General features: G+C 35.6%; 1 non-coding gene across 1 annotated transcript; it reads left to right on the top strand.

Moving 5' to 3' along the window:
* The first annotated feature begins 162 nt into the window (after positions 1-162).
* On the top strand, positions 163-244 carry Trnas-cga (transfer RNA serine (anticodon CGA)). Its single transcript has one exon. It is a non-coding gene; the product is annotated as a tRNA-Ser (tRNA).
* The last annotated feature ends 13,590 nt before the right edge of the window (positions 245-13,834 follow it).

The following is a 13,834-nucleotide window of genomic DNA, read 5'->3' as shown; positions in this document are numbered from 1 at the left end:
CTGCAGTAATGAATCATAGCCGCTAATTGAAAACTCTTTCGTAAGAACAAGTGTAATAACATAAAATATGATGATTATGCAGAGAAATCAAATCAAAACAGCATGCGTGTACATTTTGTGGCTGACATACTATATGAAGATAAGCAATGTTGTGAGAGCAAAGTCGTGGTGGCCGAGTGGTTAAGGCGTTTGACTCGAAATCAAATGGGCTATGCCCGCACAGGTTCGAATCCTGTCCACGACGGAGTTTTCTTTTTTATCTGTTCACATTATGTTATCTGTTTTCATGTTACATCACAAGATTGTTTTATAATTACTAACCGTATTAACAACGGTTTTCATATTATTGTACTATATGTTCATATTTCAGCGCAGAGTATTAAGTTAAATGTTGATTTTTGAAAGCACCTTATCGAGCAGTGATTTCAAAAGACGGTTTATGGATTCCGTACAACATACATTGTATGTATACCACGATATCTAGGTAGTTGGATATTTTCCATTCCATACGAGCACATTCATTTGGTTTCGAGACATCTGCGGGATTTTATTAATAGAGCATCCTTTCTGTTAACCTTGTTGATCATCTATAACGATATTGAAAACACGATAAACATGCGTGTTAACAAGAAATCCAAATCAATGAACAAATATAAGGAGGACGGAATTATTGGTAATAATATCTAACTGTGCCCCTTAGTTGATGGACTTCGTATTCATACGTATACGAGACTGCCTTGATCGAAGAGCTTATCAAAACAGGTCTCAAAGACCTTACAAAATCATTTAATTTCATGTTCATCTATTTAAATTTCCCTATTGTGAATTTTCCATTTCAGGATAGCAACATTCCTGCGTCCATCACCTCTGGAGTAAAAATGCCGTAGTTGATTCGGAATTCAAGTGCCTTCTCCCAATTATTACGATTTTCGTTTATTTATTAATATGAACTGATCTGTCATAAAGTGGTCGTAATAATCCTTTCAACCATCTTTGACGTTGACTTGACCAGGATTAAGACACTCGTTACATGAGTTAATTATGCCACAATTTCTCACCAAAGATTAACTGCATTATTTCCACTACCACTATCTCTGAATAACTGATCCACAGATTCTTCATAACCTAGAACGTCATCAAGGTGGCGAGCCAATATGCCATTTCCAGCAAAGTAATCTAGGGAATTTCTCAGCCTTTTTTTATTGTCGTTTCTCGTGCCATTTTCCTAGACCATTAGTGGTCTCAGCCGTAACCTGCATGTCCCGTTTAAAATCATTCGAATAGAGGCACTGATCAGAATATACACATGTACCTGACGCTGTTCAAAAATTGACTGATATATGAAAATTACGAAATTTAATGAGTTGTAAGTCCGCTGCACCTTCCTGTCTAGATTTTAACCTTTCTTTTGATATCTTTGCTTTTTCTTTAGTCGCCTTATATGCTTCAAGATGGAGGCCCTTATTATCACCGACGAGTCCTAGAAGGTCGAAACAACGGTATGATATAGTTTAAATCATTATTTAGCTATACTGTATTTAACGTTAAATTTGTATTGTAAAATGCTATTCACTTAAGTCTGCTATATCCGATTCTAAACTAGTATTGAAAGGTGCAATTCCTGAATCTTTTTTTTTTTTCTGTCTTGCTGTGATCAGCTAAAAAATATCCGGATGTAGATTTGATACGATAGTGTCTGAAAAGACGAACTTTTTGTTCAGATCCACCTTCATTTCCCGGTTTTTGTATACGTGCGCGGTTTGTTAAGTTGTTCTCTACATCTCCAGAATGGTTGAACACAAACTTGAATTATTAGTTTGTTTTTCATTGTTTTGCGACATAGTTGTGAAGAACATTGTATTTACAAGGAATACAATCTTTTGCTAACAGCTACACGGCTGTGAGGAATTATCTCATACTTGTGAGTAATACGTTTTCACACTGCTACATGGCTGTGGGTAGTGATATCTCACATTTGTAAGCAGTACACTTTTTTCACGCTGTTACATGTTTTGGAGGAATGTAATCTCATTTTTGTGAGGAATACAGAATAATTTTTACACTGCTAAATGTTATGGGAAATGAAATTCTATAATTATGAGGAATTCAGTTCTTTCACACTGCTACATGGTTGTTGGTAAAAACTCATACTTGTGAGGAATGCACTTTTTACGCGGTAACATGTTTGGAAGGAATGTCATCTCATTTCTGTGAGCAATACGAATTGTTTTCACATCGCTAAATGTTAGAGGGTATGATATTTCATAATTGTCAGCAAGGAATACAATATTTTCATATTGCTGTCTGGTTGTGGGGAATTATTTCTCATACTTGTGAGGAATACAATCTTTTCACATTGCTAAACGTTTGTGGGCAACAGTATCTTATACTGGTGAAGAATACAATAGTTTCACAGCTACATGTTTGTGGGGAACAATATCTCATACTTCTGAGGAATACAATGCTTTCACATTGCTACACGTTTGTGGGGAATATCTCGGACATATATGTAATTGTGAGGAATACACTTTTTTCACATTGCTACACGATTGATGGGAGTGATATCTCCTATTTATGAGAAATACGTTTTCACACTGTTTCATGGTTGTGAGGAATGATTGCTGATATTTGAGAGGAACACATTGTTTTCACACTTCTGATGGTTGTGAGGAATACTATCTCAAACTTGTGGGGAATACAATGTTTTCAAACTGCCACTTGGTTGACGGGAGCGATGTCTCATCTTTTTTAAGGAATTAGATGTTTTCACATTGCTACGTAATTGTTGTGTGGCATATCTTTTTTTGTCAGTACCGTGTTTTCTCATTGCCAATTGGATGTGGGGAATGTTATCTCATATCTGTAAAAAAATTATTTCACTCTCTAAAAGTTTGTGGGGAATAATATCTCATACATGTGAGGAATGCAATGCTGTAACGCTGCTGAACGTTTGTGGGGAAAGATATTTCATAATTAGATGTCTGGAAAACGAAGTTTCCTATTTTTTTCTTTCCTGTTTTGCTCGTTAGTTTCTGCTCGAATCTGAAATTCGATTACCAATATTTGGTTTGGACTGGATATAGAGCAATTATCTATACTGAATTTAGTTGATCCGATCAGGTCTCTAGGCATTTTTCAAGAACTTTCCAAGCATGCTTACAAAGCTGACAATGGAAATTATGTCATTCCCTGAAATGTGAATTACATAATTAATGAACTCAAATTGCTTAAGGATGAAAAGTTAAATACCACGTGTATTGTGTATGTATTTAACTTTCAGGATTTAGTAACGAAAGAAAAAATATAGTAATCAAATTAGAAGTTAAAGTAAATATTTCTCATACACATACGTATACATGCATTTTGTTATCTACATTGTAATTACACTACATTGCTTTCACATTATTCGCCCTAGTCCGTCGGTAACATGCAAATTGACAAAGCCAACAAAATAAAGGCGCAATCATTTATTTCAATAACTAATTATGAAACGGTATTACAATGACAAATGGCAACTCAAGAGCTGCAAGACAGCTACGTCTAATCTACCAAATTATCGTCACTTCCTCTAACAAAATGGTGCAGCCATACATGGAGTGGTTTAAAGAGAGGGCAAACCTATAGAGTTTTATTAAGTAAAAGATCAATCCCGAAATATTGTTTATACTATAAATATAAACTAGAAATCTTGATGTAATTTGTTAATTCTGAAAGTAACAACTAGGATGTTTATGTTAAGCTACATGCTAGTGAGGAACAATATCTCACACTTGTGAAGAACACAATATTTCACACTGTTTGGTATTTGTAGAAAACAATATTTCATACTTGTGAGGAATACATTTTTTCACACTGCTAAATGTTTGTGGGGAACAATATCTCACACTTGTGAGGAATACAATGTTTTCACTCTCCAAAACATTTTTAGGAACAATATCTTACACTTGTGAGGAATACAATGTTTGCACACTCCAAAACAGTTTTAGGAACAATATCTCACACTTGTGAGGAATACAATGTTTTCACTCTCCAAAACATTTTTAGGAACAATATCTTACACTTGTGAGGAATACAATGTTTGCACACTCCAAAACAGTTTTAGGAACAATATCTCACACTTGTGAGGAATACAATGTTTTCACTCTCCAAAACATTTTTAGGAACAATATCTTACACTTGTGAGGAATACAATGTTTGCACACTCCAAAACAGTTTTAGGAACAATATCTCACACTTGTGAGGAATACAATGTTTTCACTCTCCAAAACAGTTTTAGGAACAATATCTCACACTTGTGAGGAATACAATGTTTTCACTCTCCAAAACATTTTTAGGAACAATATCTTACACTTGTGAGGAATACAATGTTTGCACACTCCAAAACAGTTTTAGGAACAATATCTCACACTTGTGAGGAATACAATGTTTTCACTCTCCAAAACAGTTTTAGGAACAATATCTCACACTTGTGAGGAATACAATGTTTTCACTCTCCAAAACATTTTTAGGAACAATATCTTACACTTGTGAGGAATACAATGTTTGCACACTCCAAAACAGTTTTAGGAACAATATCTCACACTTGTGAGGAATACAATGTTTTCACTCTCCAAAACAGTTTTAGGAACAATATCTCACACTTGTGAGGAATACAATGTTTTCACACTCCAAAACAGTTTTAGGAACAATATCTCACACTTGTGAGGAATACAATGTTTTCACACTCCAAAATAGTTTTAGGAACAATATCTCACACTTGTGAGGGATACAATGTTTTCACACTCCAAAACATTTTTAGGAACAATATCTCACACTTGTGAGGAATACAATGTTTGCACACTCCAAAACAGATTTAGGAACAATATCTCACACTTGTGAGGAATACAATGTTTGCACACTCCAAAACAGTTTTAGGAACAATATCTCACACTTGTGAGGAATACAATGTTTGCACACTCCAAAACAGTTTTAGGAACAATATCTCACACTTGTGAGGAATACAATGTTTTCACACTCCAAAACAGTTTTAGGAACAATATCTCACACTTGTGAGGAATACAATGTTTTCACACTCCAAAATAGTTTTAGGAACAATATCTCACACTTGTGAGGGATACAATGTTTTCACACTCCAAAACATTTTTAGGAACAATATCTCACACTTGTGAGGAATACAATGTTTGCACACTCCAAAACAGTTTTAGGAACAATATCTCACACTTGTGAGGAATATAATGTTTTCACACTCCAAAATAGTTTTAGGAACAATATCTCACACTTGTGAGGGATACAATGTTTTCACACTCCAAAACATTTTTAGGAACAATATCTCACACTTGTGAGGAATACAATGTTTGCACACTCCAAAACAGATTTAGGAACAATATCTCACACTTGTGAGGAATACAATGTTTGCACACTCCAAAACAGTTTTAGGAACAATATCTCACACTTGTGAGGAATACAATGTTTTCACTCTCCAAAACAGTTTTAGGAACAATATCTCACACTTGTGAGGAATACAATGTTTTCACACTCCAAAACAGTTTTAGGAACAATATCTCACACTTGTGAGGAATACAATGTTTTCACACTCCAAAATAGTTTTAGGAACAATATCTCACACTTGTGAGGGATACAATGTTTTCACACTCCAAAACATTTTTAGGAACAATATCTCACACTTGTGAGGAATACAATGTTTGCACACTCCAAAACAGATTTAGGAACAATATCTCACACTTGTGAGGAATACAATGTTTGCACACTCCAAAACAGTTTTAGGAACAATATCTCACACTTGTGAGGAATACAATGTTTTCACTCTCCAAAACAGTTTTAGGAACAATATCTCACACTTGTGAGGAATACAATGTTTTCACACTCCAAAATAGTTTTAGGAACAATATCTCACACTTGTGAGGGATACAATGTTTTCACACTCCAAAACATTTTTAGGAACAATATCTCACACTTGTGAGGAATACAATGTTTGCACACTCCAAAACAGATTTAGGAACAATATCTCACACTTGTGAGGAATACAATGTTTGCACACTCCAAAACACTTTTAGGAACAATATCTCACACTTGTGAGGAATACAATGTTTTCACTCTCCAAAACAGTTTTAGGAACAATATCTCACACTTGTGAGGAATACAATGTTTTCACACTCCAAAACAGTTTTAGGAACAATATCTCACACTTGTGAGGAATACAATGTTTTCACACTCCAAAATAGTTTTAGGAACAATATCTCACACTTGTGAGGGATACAATGTTTTCACACTCCAAAACATTTTTAGGAACAATATCTCACACTTGTGAGGAATACAATGTTTGCACACTCCAAAACAGATTTAGGAACAATATCTCACACTTGTGAGGAATACAATGTTTGCACACTCCAAAACAGTTTTAGGAACAATATCTCACACTTGTGAGGAATACAATGTTTGCACACTGCCAAATGTTTGTGTGCAACATCTCATAGATATGAGGAATACAATATTTCACAAAGCTACACGTTTGATTTGACCTACTTCAGGAACTTTTTTTTTTTTTTTTTGGTGGTGTTGCTGTGTCAAACTCCACAAGTGAATATTTTACTTTCTTCCATCCTCTGTGCTCAATGCTTTTTATTCTCTGATTTTTGCGACCCCGCACCATTACATCATTTTGGATGGTGGCGTTCTGTCAATGATACTTGACTGAAGATATACAAGTGAACTTACCTTGGTTAAGGCTTTTGAGAGAGGATAAATATAGCAAAATTTAGGGAGATATTTTTAACAACAATTTTCTATTAAAATCAACTCGCTAAATTAGCTAAATCTGCATCCTGCTAAATAACCCGCTATAGGGTACCACATTAATTTAGGGTATTCATAGAAGACCATGGAGTGTTTTTTTATGCTCGATTTATATTGGTTATTTACCTCTCAAATGAGTGTTCCTCATCATCAGATGGCTCCGGGCAGTAAAGTGGAACACTGTCGTCCTCATCCTCATCATTATAAGGGTCAGCATCATTACTGAAAACACGAGAGAAGGATTTTAATATTTGCGTACAACAACTTTGACTAAGAACATATCCCTTACTAGTCCCACAGGCTTTTAAGATGCCATGCTTACTTGTGCTTGTGCGGCCATCAGTTTGATATTTTTATCCTTTATAACTGCATGGAGTTGAATCAAAATCCATGAACAAATCAACCGCTAGAGTGCTGACAATTATTATCTAATAGTAACATAACTGACATTGACCCCACAACCATGAAACTTCAACTTGTCAAAAACCATTTTGATTTTGTGAATGTGTTTAGTTTGATCAAAATCCATGTAGAAATGAAGGCGTTAGAGTGCAGATAACTAGACAAGGGATCTCAGAGGGATATTGTTGTCCACCTTCAAATCATCTATACAAGTCTTATGAAAGACTGATCTTTCCCTGCTTTCTCCCTCCTCATAATCATTTGATAACATCCTGTCTATTACGTTTATGAAAGGTCTAATAATCTAAGAACTTTCTTATATACATGTATTTCAATAAAACTCTTCTGATATCAGAATCTAGCGAGGTCATTAAACACAACTAAGGACCAAGGAAACGTTCTGATAAATCTAAGAGATCTATATCTTGTTAAAATTCAAGATTGTCACCTGTAAAAGCGTTTCAATTCTGACTTGTTCCAAAATGGCACTTGCACAACTTATGACCAAGGGGAACCTGCACATGATGATGCAACTCTTAATGTAATAAGGGCACTTAATGTTATAATTATTACAATAGGCGTTGCAACGTTGTCCAGTTAACACATTGCAGGTCATTTACGGATATGCCAGTATAAATTGCAGAGGAAGACCCTAGACTATCTGCATAGAACCTAAAAAAATTATCGTCTTCTCCGAACGGGTTTGGAACTCAAAACCTAGGAGGTGATAGGCTACAACGATCACCGGGCGCAACGACCTAGACCGTTCGGCCACCGACACCCCGGCCCCTCCAAACCTTGATGGGAACATACACCATTATAGTATATTATTGCTATATTGTTTTGTAATCGACACGCAGTGTACTTCCATAACAGTATCAAAATTGTTACATTAGCGGTAATTGAAATACAACCATAACGCTTAGTGTAATAGTTTAGTTTGTATTACTCTAAGTGTAACAATTGCAACTCTTAATGTAACAAAGAGACGTTTATTACATTAAGCGTAACGGTCGCAACTCTTAATGCAACAATTATTACATTAACGCCGTTATTACTTTAAGAGTTGCGTCATGCCCATCCAGTAGTTGTTAAGAAATAGCAATAACCAACTTTCCCATCAAAATCCAAGATTGCCGCTCGACGGCCATATTGTTTATGGAATAAACCTTAAAATGGTATAAAGCAAACTAGGGACCAAGGGGAATCTACATATGTAATCTGAAAAAAGATCCATCCAGTTATTCCTGAGAAATAGCGATAACAAGAATTGTTTACGGATGGACGACGAACGACATTTGATCGAATCATCCAGCTGTTCCATTATCTGGTCTGATAAAATTACAAAATTTGCATAATGTGTGCAATTTTTTAATATGTTTTGACACATGTAAATATATGAATTTAATGTATTTTGGCAATGACTATCTACATTACTCTCTTCCGAGGTATGCTTGCACACACCTCGGTCATCTGGCAAAATAGCTTCACATAGAGTGTTGGGACTTTACAAAATATCGAATGGAAAGGAAACAGAAGAAACAAATTAAGCTTACCTCCCTTTTTGGGATCCCGTCCATCAGCCCCAGGAGTCAATCAAATTTCTGAACTAATGAAGTGATTGCCTACCCAAATTGATGAATCAGGCAAAAACTTGTTGAAATCGACTTTAGCATGAAGGATAAGTAGCACGTTCTGAATAACAAAATAATCTCATTTTCGCTTTTTGGGCATAGACTCTGGCCCCTCGGAGTATATTAAAATTTCTGACTTTAAACAATGATTGCCATCGCTAACTTGAACTTGGCCAAAGCTTATTAAAATCCATCAAGAAAAGGAGGAGGAAAAAAGCACCGACTTCATAAGGTTCACTGAACAAATGTTGAGTGAACTGAAACCTTCACTATTTTTTCTATATCAATGGTCATAGAAATTATTGAGTCAGAAAACAATATCATAATGTGATCTTTGCGCCCACCATTGAGTGATTTTTAATAATTCTTCAAATCTGATGACATGTCCCCATGTTTGATCTTTCTATGTCAGTGACCAGTTACATACACAAATGCCACAACGGAAGAACGTTACTTCTCTGTAATTGTATTTTAATGCTGAAACGGAGAAAATAACAACTGTTGAAATTCCCTGGCAGCTATGTTGATTTTGAAATTGGGTCCTAAAACACCTCACTGCACCATTAAATGCCAAAGGAAACCTACCAATGCGTATGGAGAAAGATCCATTCAGTGCTTCTTGAGAAGTAGTGGTCAAGATTAGATGGCTACCTAGTTTCCATAAATTATTCCCCCAACCTCCCGCCCCCTACCCCCTATCGATCTGAATAATATACGATGCACAACTACGGACCAAGGGAAACCTACATTTGACATTTGAGAAATATCAATCCAGTACTTTTTGAAAAAAAGCGGTAACAAACTTTGAAGAAGGCTCAATGTACGACTTGATCCAACGGGGAAAATACATATCAGATTAAAGAAGTCCGTCCAGTGCTTCCTGAATAATAGTGGTAAAAGAACAAGAGACAGACAGATGACGGCCAGACAGACAGGACAAGGAACCACAGACAAAAGGCGATTTGAATAGCCTATAACCATCTGATGATGATGGGCCGAAAAACAAGAATAAACAATTACTGAAATACGTTTATATATCTCAAAATCTAAGCAGATTAGCCATATCATTTTGTTATGGTATGACACCTTCTTCTCCATTAGTTGCTGTTCTATCGGGGCCAGTGATGAGATAATCTTTTTGTTGCTATCCCTTATTCCTATCAAATACAAGGTCTCTTTTTACTCCTTGCACAATGCTTGTGCCATGTGCTTCACGGAGAAAAGTTAGCAAAACATGTCGAGTGGAGATGAGTAGTCAAGTTACGTTAATTAGGTTTTCATTGTGTAGATAAATTTCGCAACTAGCTTGTGCTGATTTGTCGGTTACGTAATAATATTCAGGTTAGCGATAAAATAGACAGAATAACTTGTGAACTTGGGTAGTTCTAGTTTTTGTAGACCGGAAGTAGAATACCGGAAGCAAGTAACAGCTGTTGTTTACATCAGAGTTTGTTAGTGAATTATACAGTGATAGGGTGTTTGTTTGGTTGATAGGCACTCTCGGTCATGGGCTAGGCCTCCGGTAGGACGCCTGGCCAGGATATGTGTAGATGAGGATGTACAGCTGAGATGGACAGGCATTGGGACACATCACACGTCAAGGAACCTCGCTTCTCGTCAGGCTGTTCAGCAAGCACCAGTACTCGTCCCAGTTAGACATACGGACCTTCACACAACCGCCCATTGCAGCATATGTTGTCGTCGTACCTCCTGTGCAACACTATTATGTCAGTGCTTAAGGTGACTTGTGTTTATACTGTAAAGTCAGGAGTTTGGAACCTTGATTGTGTGGTAAACTCTACATTTTTATATTAATGTTCTGATGATATTCTGGAACTCCGAACTCTACTAGCAACCGGTATTATTAGGTGATTAACTGAGTGGTAGACTTCTTCGCCAAGACACGAGTGTGGCCTGGAACTTTACATGTTTGCCTTTTTATCTTGAGGAAACTGAAGGGAGAACTTAACCACTATACAGTGAAAGCTATTAATTATTACAGTGTACGCAGTTGTTATAGGAAACCTGAACTTTATATTGAAACATGAACTTTGAAATTATAGTATACTAGTCGTATGTACATTAATAGTGTGTATGTTGTAGACGGTTATTACTTATACAGATTTCAGGTTGTAACATACGGTTAGTGTTACTACGGTCTCTGAATGTATTGTCTGTTGTGTAGTAATACCGGCAACCTATTGTAACCACGGTTGTGTATTTTTCCGGTTTACCAGGGCAGTGTCGATGGAGCTTAGTATTTTCGCGATGGATGAACAAGAATAAAGATCCCAGAGGGATCTTTGCATCCACCTTTATTTGATCTTTCTCTTCTTTTCTTTTATTTCTGTTATTATTTGGCCATAAATATTTGATAGCTGAAAAAGCAATAATAAGATATAATGGTCACAATCAAAGAGGAACCTACCTATGAAATTTGAAAAGGATCCAGTTATTACATACTAGGAACTAGCAATAACAAACTTTCATCCAAGATGGCTGACTGTTAGCAACTTTGTCTTCCTGATCAGCCCCAAAATCTAAGGAACAAGAGCAAATTTGAGAAAGATCCATCCAGCACATTTCCAGAAATAATAAGAAATACCGTTTACTGACGGATGAAAGGTAATTGCATTAACTGTCTGATAATAGTGTGCTAAAAATGAGAAAGAGCAAAAATCATTAAGTCCCCCTCTCTGTTTGGAAGACTTAATAACAGCGGAGGAAAAGTACTATAGTAAGGCGTCTGACTTGCAATAAATTTAATAAGGAACAGAATAAACACAATATTTATGTCATTATGAGGTCATTAATTTTGTTACCTTCTTTCTCCATGGAAGTTCTTTTCCCCATAATCATATCCGAGTTCCTGTCCATCACCAATTTCTTTCGTGGCAAAAAAACACAAATGTGGTACACTGTCACTTGTAGCAATTTTCTTCATTTTGCAGTTGGCCTGTTTTCCCATCCCATTGTTTTCGTAAGCCCTAAACTTGAACAATTAGCTGTATCAAGTCTTAAGATAAACAAATCATCTTTATGAAATTAAAAAAAACCAATTCTACTGAATAGAAAGCTATAGGTCTTTGCAGCACCATTGGCCCTCTTATTACCAACATCACCAGGGTTTCAGCAAAAAAGAATATGTCTTTGCAAATAGCACAAGAAAATCATTTAGGACAATCGGGTCTGAAGAAAAGGCGTTATCAATTATTTTCTTATCAATAAATTCCAGGTGAGATAAATGGTAAGTGTTTGAACTAGAGATATCAGAAGAATATGACTATCAGTAAATCTTTAACTGTAATATATAATACTGAAATCCGCACCCCCTCCCCCCTTCTTTTTAAGTTGATTCTAGAAAGTGACATGCAGGAATGGAAGTGAGTGTATTTGATATAAAAAATGACACCATTTTAGTTTTTTTCATTTAGATTGACATTTTCACTTTACCTAAGTACCTAACATCCTGTAACCTTATCACCTTGCCAGAATTCCTTCACAATTATCATTCCTATAAAGTTTGTAAACATGTGTATGGGTTAGAAAAGTGCACCATTTTTGAGAATGTCAGCATATGATTTACTGTATCAATGTTTCGGTATAGCTTTGTCTAATTTTCCCCCCCAAAACTGTATTCAGTTGATGAAATTTTCCTGACTTTTGCTTCATTCAGATGTACACCATGTGCATTAAATATACAAAAAATGGTTGATGGAGGGTCTTTTGTCCATGGGGTGGGCAAGACCCAGGGGATTAACTCTAACATTACAAATGTGTTCGGGAACTTCAGTTGTGAATGCTTAACCTGCTTACATCAAAATATTTGATTATGGGGTGGGGAAAGTGACTGTTAAAAAGTTATAACACCAAAACAATCTTTGGGGTGGAGTAAGACCCCAAGTTAAACTCTGATATCTTAAATGTATGCATTTCTGTATGCCTAACATTGCTATTTCTGGCTTTGCATATTGCAGTTATTGTCTTTTGGGGAGGCATCGACTGTAATGTCATTTGTTTCCCATTTTATCACACAAAGTAATGACATTACCATCAATACCTCTCCGAAAGAGATGATAACTCTCCAATATGCACGGAGCAATGGTTATGCTGTGGGAATCTCGACTGTTTTAGAGTTATAACCAGAGCCTATAGCCTAGACTTATATTCCTTTCCATGATCATTAAAGTAATACACTTATTCGTTTTTCACTATCAATATCAGCACTTATGAGAAAACGAATTTCGCACGCCTAAGAGATAATCTGAAGTTCTAGTGATTGGAAACCATTTGAGAATTAAAAGATTGGTGTTCAGATTAAATTTCACATTTCAAACAATCAACGATTTATTTCACTCATTATGTTTAATGACCTCTAACGAAACAAAATAGAAACAATGTTGGGAAAGTTTCGATATCATGTAATTTCCCTTTTTCTATTGAAATGAAAAAGATGTTAACTGAAGTTTCGATTCAAGCACCAAGCTTACCACTGTGCTGTCGTTACGTTACACATGATAAAGTGAAAATTTAGGAATCTTCATCTATTGAACATACTTTGTTTGTGTTGTGTGGAATGCAATACATGTGTCAAGAAAAACAAATATGATAATGATGTGGATAAATTTCGCACGCCTAAGAGATAATCTAGTTCTAGTGATTGGAAAACATTTGAGAATTAAAAGATTGATGTTAAGATTAAATTTTACATCTAAAACAATCAACGATTTAATTGGTTTTGTTATTTGTGGAAAGGGCTTGCTCAAATTTTAAAGTGACCCCAAATTATTACTTGTTATTTGCATATCAACCCTTGTTGACATCATATTGATTTTAATTGAATGTATTGAGTCTTAATCATATCAAGTATGACATTTATGTGAGAATTAGTGGCCAGGAAAATTAATTAAATAATGAGTAGATATGAAATGTGCTGCCCTTTATATTTCTGTTTTCATATTTTACGCCATTAATATGATGGTGTT

This window comes from Ylistrum balloti, unplaced genomic scaffold (genome assembly GCF_031769215.1).
Source record: "Ylistrum balloti isolate Yb309-2 unplaced genomic scaffold, AGI_CSIRO_Ybal_v1 Utg370702, whole genome shotgun sequence".
NCBI classification, from domain to species: Eukaryota; Metazoa; Mollusca; class Bivalvia; order Pectinida; family Pectinidae; genus Ylistrum; species Ylistrum balloti.
The sequence above is the reverse complement of the archived record's forward strand: the minus strand, read 5'-3'. Positions and strand labels throughout refer to the sequence as shown.